The following is a 13,645-nucleotide window of genomic DNA, read 5'->3' on the forward strand; positions in this document are numbered from 1 at the left end:
TAAATAGGATTTTGTAATTTCATTTATGTTTTAACTTGTAATTTTCATTTTTTTGATGTAATGATAGAGCCGCGGACCGGAACCTCGATGGAACCTCACTCGACTCTCCAACTCGGTATAGTCCACCTCTTTTCAATCCTTTGAGATACTTGTCACTTGATTCTCTCATAACTTGGGTAGGAAGGATGTCTTAAGTCAAGACCCGGTTGTCCTTATTCCTTCTGTTTCTCTCTTTGAATAATGGTCGGGTCAAAATTTGGTCTCGCTGTCTACTTCTTTGCCTGAAAACACTTCATGTCTACATTCAAAGGGGGCATGATGTAGACACCTAATTTCGTCCCTCCCCGATATTGTTTTTACCTATTGTTTACCTTATCCTACCGTTTACCCTCACCCGTGTGATAATCCCTCCACAAAATGACAAAAATAACAACCCCCTAACTAATCTTGTTTTATCCTAATATTCTAACAACCCACCCAATTAAAAAACAACACCTACCTACCCTATCCTAACAAACTCTACCCCACCTCACCACTACCCCACCCTCACCTCATATATACACACACAAAAGGAACACAGAAGAAGGGGGATATATATAAAAAAAAAGCAAGAGCCTCCTACCTCCCTCTCTCTCTACACACTTTCTTCTCTCTCTATCTTCTCACTAAAAATCCATTACCACCGCCTCTCCGCCGCTTTCCTTGCCAACATCTCTACTCCCTCCATCATAAAACTACCAACTACCTCAAAACCCTCTCCAAATCTCCGATTTCCCTTCCAAAATCCCATCGCCGTCGGAGCAGACGGCAACTAACCACTGCTCAGCCTCCGTCCTCCTCTGCCTAGATCTGGACGCCTCCCATTAGCGAAATCCATCTCCGTCGACCCACCAACGCCGACGCCAGCCATGGTGCCACACCTTTTCTCTGTCAAACGGACCCAAGTCCAGCGCCATCGCACCTCCATGTAGCTGCCCTCAGAAACCATCCGACCGATTGACATCGGAGGAAAGAATGTTTCACGACGGATTCTCAAAATCCATCCTAGTTTCGATCAGGGTCAGTTGTTTATCGGATTTTAAAGGTGCTTCGGGTTTGTCTATTTTTTTGGAGAATTATTATCAATATCGTGTTTTGGATCTTTCGAGAAAAGTCGAGTCAACATTTGGTTTTGGGTTTCATTTTGTTGTTTTCTTATTGGTTTGAAATCTGTTCGAATGGCGATTGCGGGACACTGATTGGGTTTATTCGCCGTTGAGGTTCTATTCGAAATTCCAAGTCCGGGTTTTCTTATTATTAACAAAGATCAGATTGTTGAAAGGTCCATTTCTTAACTCGCTCTCTCTTTTATCTATCTTAGTGTGTTGAATGGATTGTGAATATGCTTGGTGTTATTATGTTTGTTGGATTTTTGTTGACGTTGATCAGGACGTTTGTGATTCGGTTATGTTGGTATAAGGAATGAGATTTATCATGTTTTAATGGGTTGACAAAAGGAAAATTGGGGTGGAATTACGAGAAATTGATAAAAGTTGAACGTAGATTAATGTTGGTTTGTTGTCTTTTGTTCCATTCGGTACAAGTGAATGTGATATATTTATGCCATATTGAAATAGATAGGCAATATAGATTTGGGTAGGCAAGAATTTAAGATTGACATTTTGGTTGGATGTTGGATTGTGCGTGTGAATGTTTCTTTCTAGTTTATCGTATTTAATTCAATTGTATAATTGGGCCGGGGAATGCCCCGAAGTATCTGTATATATTTATTCACCGGGGAATGCCCCGAGGTATCATGTACCCGAAGGATGTTCGTGGTGAAGGCCCGAGGCGTCGGGTAGAGCATTAGTTCAGGATTAGCGTAGGTTTACTTTCAGTCCCTTTTTATTTCGGGTTGTAATAATTGGACTGGACTTTACATTTTGGGTGTTTTGTTTTGATTATTTTGCGTGCTTCTTGTGTGGTTCATACATTTCTTAGTGCCAAACAGTCGATACACTCTACCAAGCGACCGTGGTTGAACCACGGGATCGAGGGGTGCCTGACACCTTCCCCTCGATCAACAGAATTCCTTAGCCGGAGTCTCTGTTCGCAAACCAGTTTAAAGAGTTAAATGATTTTGAAAAGGATTTTCCGATGGTGACTTGGCACACCAGATTATGCCAAGTGGCGACTCTGAATAAAAAATGTAAATAATCCTTTTTCCGAAACGAATTTTCATTTCTTGTCACTTAAATAATAAAATCCTTTCGAACTTAAAATATAAATCTTTTGGAGTGCGTAAAAAAGGGGTGTGACAAGATGTACCGTGATTTTATACAGAATTACTGGTAGGGTCAAATAAAGTGTGACATAGTTAATTTTGTTGCTAAATGCCAGAGGTGCCAACATATAAAGTACGAGCATTAAAATCCCGGAGGTACTCTTCAGAGGATGCCTATTCCTGAATGGAAATGGGAGAGGATAGCTATGAATTTCGTTGTTGGTCTTCCGAAGACTCTGGGGAAGTATATGGTTCTATATAGGTTATTGAGGATAGGTTGACAAAGCTTGCACATTTTATTCCAGTTTAGGTGGCTTATAATGCAGAAAAGTTGGCCAAGATTTATCTTAAGGAGATTGTTCGGTTGCATGGGGTCCTAATTTCTATTATCTCAGATAGGGGGTATTCAATTTACCTCTATCTTTTGGAAGAAGTTGAATGAGGATTTGGGTGCAAGGTTGGACCTTAGTACAACTTTTCACCCTTAGACCGATGGGCAGTCCGAGCGGACGATTCTGGTGTTGGAGGATATGCTCTGTAAGCGACTGTTTTCACGATTGGAAACTATTACCTAAATTAAATATCTCATATTTAATCCCTGAGAATGGAGAAACCCTAATATTAGCAACATCATTGATGAAGATACGAGTAGAAACGATAATTTTATTTTTAAAAGTTTTAAAATTATTGAAAACCACCATTCAAGATATTCAACTTTATTATAAAAAGAAAAATTAAAAGAGGCGAATGGGTGATGTTGGGGTGGTGGTGGGGTGGGATGGTGGTGGTGGTGGGGATATTACAAGAAGAAACATCTAAAACACAAACTAAAGAAAAAGACAATTTGTAGGACCATATCCTAAAGCTTTAAATTCAAGTCCAAGTTTTGATCTTTAACTTCTTCAACATTGTCAAAAATGATGTTCTTGTCTAACTTCTTGATCAACGGCAACGTAAAGTCCACAGGGTCTCTCTCCATATCCTTGTTCACTTCACCCCTCGTGTATTCAGACATAGAATGGAAAATATCATGACCATTTCTTCTTAAAGAAATTTGAGATCCAACTTGAAATATGTCATTCTTGATATGAGGTACCTGCAAATCAAGTTATACAATACTAAAGTGGAAAATAAATTTGTAAGATGCATTTACTTTATATATATGTGAATTTTCTATCACATACCACCAAAGAAAGTGGTGGAATCAGCGAAATCTCTCTACCCTTAACAAGAGGTCTTATGTTGAAGCTCTGGGAACGTAAAAAACATTCTAGTTTAAAGCATTTTTCCATTTAATGAATTTTATGCAACATAAATTCAAAATAATGGGGTTAATGGTACCAAATATATATTCAAATGGGGTATGGTGGGACGTAAATAATCCCTCCACACTAAATTGGAGCCCCCATGTTCGAACCATGAGAATAAAGAATTCATCTAACTGAAAATGATTTTTCTTATTAAGAAGTTTTTAAATAAATTAAAAACTCAAAGTTTCTTCTCCTTCTATAAGAAACGTGATTTGTAATTGAACTAGAGTGAGTAACATCTCAAAACCGAAAGAAAATTCCTCTGATTGGGAGTGCTTTCCCTTATAATTTTTTTTCCAGATAAACTAAGAATTCAAAGTTCTTGTTCTTCATATAAGTAGTGATTTACTGATCGAATCAGAATGAATTGTGGCTAGTCCTATATAACAAAAGACGCCCTACTCAACATAAATCTGAAATTAGCCAGACAAGTAATAGCAAATACCAAATTAATAAAAGGTAGTCTGGTGCACTATAGTGCGCGCTATGTGCGAGTCCGTTGAAGGGCCAGACCACAAGGGTTTATTGTACGCAGTCTCACCTTATATTTCTGTAAGGGGTTGTTTCCACGGCATGAACCCGTGACCAAAATTAAAGGTCTTATATTTGAGCCTTGAGATTGGAGAAACCCTAAGATCAACAACATTAGTGAAGAGGCGAGTAACAAAAACAATTTTATTTTTAAAAGTTTTAAAATTAACAAAAACCAACATTCAAGATATTCAACTCTAATATTCAAAGAAAAATTAAAGGAAACGAGGGGGTGAGGTTGGGATGGTGGTAGTGGATGGGATATTACAAGAAGAAACATCTAAAACAGAAACAAAAGAAAAAGACAAACATAACTTGTAGGACCATATTCTAAAGCTTTAAGTTCAAGTCCATGTTTTGATCTTCAACTTCTTCAACATTGTCAAAAGTGATGGGCATATCTAACTTGTTGATCAAAGGCAATGTAAAATCAATAGGATCCCTCTCAATATCCTTGTTCACTTCACCCTTCCTGTCTTCAAACATAGAACAGAAAATAGTATGACCATTTCTTCTTAAAGAAATTTGAGAGTGTCCATTTATGATATCCAACTGGAAATGGGTCGTTATTGACACCGAGGGACCTCCAAATTAAGTAATACAATATTGACGTAGAAAATAAATTTCTAAGAAGCATTTACTTCATATATATGTGAATTTTCTATCTCATACCACCAAAGAAATTGGAGGAATCAACGAGATCTCTCTACACTTAACAAAAGGTCTTGTGTTGAAATTCTAGGAACGCAAAAAACCTTTTGGTTGAAAGCGCTTTTTATTTAATGAATTTTATGCAACATGAATTTTAATTGATGGGGTCAATGGCACTGAATATATATTTGGGATGTATGTAATCCCTCCATACTAAATTAGAGCTCTCGTGTTCGATCCATGGGAATAAGAAATCATCTAATAAAAAATTATTTTTCTTATAAAGAAATTTTTAAATAAATTAAGAATTCAAAGTTTATTTCCTCCTATAAGAAATGTGATTTGTTATCGAACTAGAGTGAATCACCATCCTAAAAGAGAATGAAAATTCCTCTGATTGGGAGTGCTTTCCCTAATAAGATAAATTTAAGATAAACTAAGAATTCAACGTTCTTGTTCCTCATATAAGCAATGATTTGTTGATCGAATCAGAATGAATTACGGCCGGTCCTATATAACAAAAGATGCCCTATACAACATAAGTATGGATTTTTTAGGCAAGTAAACAGCGAATACTAAATTTTAAAAAAAGGCAGAACGGTGCACTATAGTACATGGTATGTGCAAGATTCGTGAAAGGGCCAGACCACAAGGATTTATTATACACAGTCTCGCCTTACATTTTTCCAAGGGGCTGTTTCCACGGCTTGAACCCGTGACCTCTAAATCACATTGAAACAAGTTTACCAACAAGAATACCAAATGATTACACAAAAAAGCCACACCAATAGATTTTTATTGGTCTTATTTCTCTGTAATGAATTTGTTCAAAATGATAAAGTAAAGCAAAAATATTAGGAAATATTCGATCACAACATCGATATGCAGTTCCATTCGCATAAGCAACCATGATTTTTTTCTTAACTAAGCTAATTTGGATGTAATAATAAACTTAATACTAATTCACTTTCTAGAACTCACTATAAATTGTGGATGAAATAGAAAATATAGATGCATGTATTTATACCCGCAAAGGCGGATAATTTTGTAGTATTAATTAATAATTTAAGATTATCGTAATCTATTTACATATAATTTACATAATGCAATTAAAATAAATTTGGTACTATTCTATTTTATGACCATCAGTAATTTACTAGTTTAAAATATGTACGATGCACATGTGTTTAATGTTAAAGAAGAAAATTACATATGTATTTGTTTGTGTGGTGTTTAATTTTTTGTTACAAAATGATCTGATGTTAGTAGAGAATAATATAATTCAACTTTAATATAGGTTTGCATAGAAAATGCAAAATTTGATAGATGATAAAAATTGTTTAATCGCTGTAGCTGGAGTTGCATGAACACAAAGCCAACTCTTGACCTCCTGATCACATGGCAACAACTTTATCAGCAAGAACACCAAATGATTACACAAAAAGCCACACCAATAGATTCATATATCGTCTTTCCATTTTATTGTATTATCAGAGTATAAACGTCTTTGAAATGAATCTGTTCAAAATGATAAAGTAAAGCAATAATATTAGAAAATATCCGGCCACAACATCGACATGTAATTTCATTAGCATAAGCAACCATGATTGTATTTTTTTTTAACTGAGCTAACTTTCATATAAAGTACACTTAGTACTAATGATTCAATTGCTAGAATTCACTGTAAAATTATTGTGGATGAAATAGAAAATAGAGATGTATTTATACCTACTCAGGAGGGACAATATTATGAAATTAATTAATAGCTTTAGAATACTGTAATCAGGTTTCACTCAATTCATACAAATGTAATAAATATAAAATTTAGCATTATTTATTTTATGGGCATTAGTAATTATTACAGTGAAGGTATTGAAACAATTGGCATATGAACGGTTATAGTCTATTTATTAGTTGTCTTACACATTTTTATTGATTAAAGTTGTCTTATATATAGTGCTAGAGGAAAAGAGAACTAAATGCGGTTTATTCCATTTGATTAATAAATAAATTTGGCCTCTTGGAGTTGCATGAACTAAAACCCGACCTGTTACCTGCTGATCACATGGAAAAAACTTTACCAGCAAGAATATCATATAATTAAACAGAAAAGTCACAACAATAGATTCATATATGGTCTTACGATTTCATTTTCTGACCGGAGTATAAACTCCTCTGCAATGAAACTGTTCAAAATGATAAAGTAAAGGAACAACATTAAGAAATATCTGGCCACAACATCGACGTTCAATTCCACCAACATAAGCAACCATGATTTTTTTTCTTAACTGAGCTAATTTTAATATAATAATACCCTCAATACTAATTCACTTACCAGAACTTACTATAAAATGATTGTGAATGAAATAGAAAATAAAGATGTATTTATACCCGCAAAGGAGGGATGAATTTATAGTATTAATTAATAATTTTAGATTACATGATCAACTTAAATACAATTTACATAGTGCGATAAAAACAAATTTGGTACTATTCTATCTTATGCATTAGTAATTACTAGTTCAGGATACGTGCGATGTACGTGCATTTAATGTTAAAGAAGAATGCGTTGAATGTTAAAGAAGAAAATTGCATATATATTTGTTTGTGTAGTATTTAAATATTTAGTTATAAAATTATATGACATTAGTAGAGAATAATACAATTCAACATTTAATATATTATTATATAGAAATGCAGAATTCAATAAATATTAAAAATTATTTAGTCTTGATAGCTGGAGTCGCATGAATACAAACCCAACCTGTGACCTCCTGATCACATGGCAACAACTTTACCATCAAGAATACCAAATGACTACACAAAAAGGTTACACCGATACATTCATATAAGGTCGTACCATTTCGTTGTAATGCCGGAGTATAAACATCTCTGCAATGAATATGTTCAAAATAATAAAGTAAAGCTATAATATTAGGAAATATTCGGCCATAACATCGACATGCAATTCTATCAGCATAAGCAACCATGATGTTTTTCTTAACTGAGCTAATTTTGATATAATAATACATTTAGTATTAATTCACTTGCTAGAACTCATTATAAAATGATTGTGGATAAAATAGAAAATAAAGATATATTTATGTATGCAAAGGGGGATAATCTTGTAATATTAATTAATAATTTTAGATTATTGTAACCTATTTACATACAATTTACATAGTGCAATAAAATAAATTTGGTACTAGTCTATTTTACGAGCATTAGTAATTACTAGTTTAGGATACGTACGATGCACATGTGTTTAATATTAAAGAAGAAAATTACAAATATATTTGTCTGTACAGTGTTTAAATTTTTAGTTACAAAATTATATGACATTAGTAGAGAATAATACAATTCAACTTTTACTATAGTTTTATATAGAAAATGCAGAATTCAATAAATAATAAAAATTATTTAATAACTGGAGCTGGAGTCTCATGAACACAAACCCAACCTGTGATCTCCTGATCAGATGACAACAACTTTACCTGCAAGAATACCAAATGATTACACAAAAAAGTCACACCAATAGATTCATATATCATCTTACCCACAGAGGAAGGAAAATTTTGTGAAATTAATTAAAAGCTTTAGATTACTGTAATCATGTTTCACTCAATTAACACAAATGCAAGAAATATAAAATTTAGTGTTATTTATTTTATGGGCATTAGTAATTATTATAGTGAAGGATTTGGAACAATTAAAAGAACTATGAGCGGTTACAGTCTATTTATTAGTTATCTTACACGTTTTTAATGCTAAAAGTTGTCTTATATATTGTTCTAGAGGAAAAGAGAATTAAATGCGGTTTAATTCATTTGATTAATAAATAAATTCGGCCTCATGGAGTCACATGAACACTAAACCAACCCGTGACATCTTGATCTCATGGCAAAACTTTACTAGCAAGAATACCAAATGATTACACAAAAAAGTCACAATAATAGATTCTTCTATGGTCTTTCCATTTTATTGTATTACCGAAGTATAAACGTCTCTGCAATGAATCTGTTCAAAATGATAAAGTAAAGCAATAACATTAGAAAGTATTTGGCCACAACATCGACATTCAATTCTATTAGTATAAGCAACTATGATTTTGTAATATCCCATATTTTCATAGCTTAATTTAACTCTCAGTACATGAGTATTTATATATAAATTTTTAAAATACTCTGTGTTTTTCATTTTAGAGCTTACCAATGCATAGAAAATTCAGTCAGTTTTCCAACGATATAAAGTTCGCCCAAATTCGATACTCGGGTGAAGAGTTATAGCATATTTTGTAAAACAGTGTGCCAACTGGCACTTCAGCGTGTCGCAAAGCCAGGCCAAATGGCCTTTGGCAATTTTCAGTGGAGCTCCGTGATACCATCGTGTCGTGCTACCAGCCAAGTTCCTAATTGTTATTTATAGTGTTCCATCGTGAACATGGAGCGTCGCGTCAAGGGTGAAATTCGCATACAAAGGGGTAACGCGATTCCACCGCGTCGCGTTGATGGCCTAGTTCGTAATTGTCTGTTTTTAGTGACACGGCACGATACCACCGCGTCGTGCCAAGGGCCCAGATCGGGTTTTTTCATTTACAAATTTTTAAGTCATTTCAGGGGTATTTGGATCTTTTTCCACGGCCCTAATTAGTCCTAAGCATGAGATTAATGCCCTACATAGCCTATTACATCATTATTCACTCAATTTATCCTAAATCAAATAATTCTCTCTCAAGAAGGGCAAAACCCTAGCTTCAAGAAACAAGAGCAAAATCAAGAAATCCTCCAAGAACCTTCAAAAACTAATATTCCCAGTTATGCTAGGTGTTCATTCATGGGTTACTTTCACCCATGAAGTCCAAAACCCTTTTTAAAACTACAAGTTTATGATTTCATGATTTACATGTTGGAATTGGATTGTGTTCATATGTGAATTGATGTTTCGGGTTTAATTCCATGATTTATTACAAGTTTCATGAAAACTAGATAATTGTGGGTTGATTTATGTGATCTTCATGTTGAAGTCTTGAACTACAAGTTGAATGTAGTAGCCATGATATTATTACATATTTATTACTGTATGAAATAACCATGCTCCCCAAGTGTTTGTTAAAATGCTTATGTGAATTGACTATTGAAAGCATGACACGTTATTATGTGATTCCATTCATGCACAAGCTTATGTATATCAAGTGTTTGACAAAATGTCTAAATAAATACATTGTTAGTAAGAAAGTATTATTATGCTTTTAAGGTTATGCTATGTTTTACCTTCCATGCTATCGAGTCCTACGGGTATTCAATACCCGAAAATCTAGCTGTTTACCCAGTGCAACAGTAGTTATAGAATAGTCTCAGTCATGACATAAAACAGTAGTACTCAGTCAGTTACAGAACTCAGTGAACTCAGTCATTTACTGAACTCAGTATTAGTCTAGTTCAGCTCAGTATAATCAGTTTAGTGTCTATTCAGTTGGGCGTAGGATTCAACACCGAGTGAACCCAAGGATGGGGCCTCACTTGCTAGTAGAGGGTGTGATTCTTAGAAACAGTCCTTGCATTCCAGAAGTATGTAGCCAGCTGTCACACCTCAAATCCTATTGGGGCAGAATGACACCCATAACCGAGGAGGCCCGGGAGAACCAACTCATAACCTTATACTTCCCATGCATACCTCTATGATAACCCAAAATTCGGATAGCATCATGTCGCATATAAAAGTAAATAATAACCTGTATAAGCTCGAGCACACATATATATGTATATACAATACTTGGCCATTGGAACCATCACGTCTATTAACAAAACACCACCTTGACTGTACATTAGGTCTACAAAGCCTCTAGACAATACACAGAGTTTAACTAAGGTCGGGAAACACCCCGCCATATACCTAACTTCTATACAATACCAAAAGTGACTGGATATGACACGGAAAGCCCCAAAGCAAACTGGAGCTCACTAAAAGCAGTTGGATGTTCTGGCTCCTACTTATGCGGTGTATGAGCTGAGGTACCTGTGCCTGCAGCATGAAATGTAGGTCCCTCGTGGGGGACGTCAGTATGAAATATATACTGAGTATGTAAAGCTGTAGATAATCACATGATATGGGAGCTCAATAAAAATTAGAAACAAGTGAATAAATCGTAATAGGAGTGGACCACACTTACTAGAACTTGTGACAATCTGTACATTGTATTTATTCAATCACTTTACTTTCGTTCTTATCATCTTTGTAATCATTACTGTACTGTATTGTGACCATTAGGCTGCCTCCAGTACATATTAACTGAGATCAACCCATGATAGGCTTATGCCCCTGGGATACCACCCATAAACACATAAATAGGGATCGACCCATGATAGACTTATGCCCCTAGGATACCACCCGATAAGAGAGAACTTCCATCACTTAGTTCAATTAACCTTTGAGATTGTTATTTCGGTCACCACCGCATTTTTGATACTTTGAAACAATGATACATCAGTAAGAGACATATAAATAGACCATCAATGCAATAACAATGAAGTAAGAACTTATTGGCACATCAATGAAGTGTTTTGGAGTCATCAATGCCATAACAATGAAGTAGGAACTTATTGGTATATCAATGAAACATCTTGGAGTCATTAATAGCACATGGATCTTGTTTGAGTAACCGAATACCTTCTGACATTAATTAGTGCATTAAACATGTAAGATTTGAAAAACAAGTAAGTATTGGAATGTCTTGACATTTTGTAGGGTGGAAACAAGTTCATTGGTAACGTAGGACATCATACAAAACCATTATGGATCACATGTTACTGAATAACTTTGAAAACTTTCTTAATAGAACAATTGTTCACTTTCATGACAAAGATATGGTATAGAGTATGCTTTACATACCTGACTGTCAACCTTTAATACTAGTCCCAAATGGACTTTCCATCTTTTCGGATTACTTATCTACAATGAACATATATAGCAATCTAGTATTAGCAACCAAACGTCACAATTCAATTATTTGAATTCACCAAACTAGTGGTTAAGTAGTAAGCCTTAATTACACCATAAAGGGTGTCACTTTAACCCTCTTATACTCCAATTACATTCACATGCCATGCATATTCATACAACATCCTCCAATACCAAGTTTGGATTCATTTATCCTTCCAACCAATCCATTAAACCAAATTGAGCCATAGACATAAATAATCATCAATTCAATAGTATATCACCATATCCACCTTCCATAACTCAATTACCATATCCACCTTCCATAACTCAATTACCATATCCACCTTCCACAATTCAATACAACCAAACCATGCAAAATAGTCCATAACCCTATTTCCATCACCTTTCAATAACAACCAATACATATAATCCTCTATCACACATATACATATGGAAAAGAACAAAGTCAAACAATATTCATACCTTAGAATTCACCTCTTGATTATACAATCCTGTTTGCACAAATAATAGGTGCTGTTTGAAGCTCTCGAGATGACAAACGAAGTTATCGAATTACTTTGGAATTTCTACGGTTGAATCAAAAGTAATTTAAAGGTCAAATTTGGCTAGGGTTTGTTCTTCCTCAATGACTGATGATGAAAATGAGTTTTTGAACTCATATACATGTATATATACACATATTCCCGTCCATAATATAATAGGAAATGACCAAAATGCCTTTAAAATTTAAATAATGTCAAATCGTCCTTTGGTGGACTATTTTGATAAGCTAAAGTAGATCGACCATAACTCTTTGCTCCGATATCGGATTTGGGTGAAATTGGTATCGTTGGGAGGATAATTCAAAGGACTTTCATTTCATATAAAGTAGGCCACCCAGTTCATCCCGTACAAGGAGTTATGGTCATTTGAAGTTGACCCTAAAAATCTATTTTGATAGGCTGAAGTAAAACAAGTATAACTCCTTACTCAGACGTTAGATTTAGATGAAAACAATTGCATTGGAAACAAGACTCAAAGATATTTATTTTCATAGGTCGCAGCTCTCCCAGTTCATTATATCAAGGGAGTTATGATCATTCGAAGTTGACCCAAAAATTCGGCTGGCCTCAGTAGTTTGTGTGCAGGAAATTTTCTTGCACATTTACTATTCCCAAATATCCCAGCCACCGTTTTATAGTTTCGAACATGTGCGATATATCCAAAACCTATCCGTTTTTAGAAATCTTTATATCATTGGAAAGCTTATTCAATAACCTTCGCATGGAACCATCGATGGGCAAATTCCAGTATAAATAAAATAAAAAAATTAATTCCATATAAATAAGACCAATACACATACTTGAATATAGGGTGTTAAACCAGCATAGGTTGAGACATCAACCTTTCAGTTGAGGGTTGATGAGGTGTTTTAACTTGCTAGTTGAGGGTTTCACCATTCTTATTAGAGTACCTGCCAGATGAGGGTAACTCTTCAGTGTCTTTCTCCATGGCACGATACTGACACCCTTCCATCTGGGGTTACAGGTTGGACCCTAAATCTATTCAGGAAAGGAGCATGTTGGTTAGATGATTACTTTCCACAGTTTTAGTTTCAGTCTCATTATGGAACTCAGTTAAGACTAAGCACATAAGATGATTATGAAATACTGAGATACTGACAACTGAATAACTGGTAACTGTACGCTTTGGTCAAGCAAACCTAAAATTAGATTGAGTTTTGTACTGAATGCTGAACTAAGACTGTGACTGAGTTCTAATAGATACATGATGGGGACTAGTATAAATTGAGGAACTAAATATACACTCACATTCTATATTTTCTCAATTTCTTATCTCAGGAAAAATTATGATTTTTTCTCCAATAACTAAATACAACCTCTTGCTAACTATTCACATGCACATTAATATGACATTCAAGCATATCTTC

This window comes from Capsicum annuum, chromosome 2 (assembly GCF_002878395.1).
Source record: "Capsicum annuum cultivar UCD-10X-F1 chromosome 2, UCD10Xv1.1, whole genome shotgun sequence".
NCBI classification, from domain to species: Eukaryota; Viridiplantae; Streptophyta; class Magnoliopsida; order Solanales; family Solanaceae; genus Capsicum; species Capsicum annuum.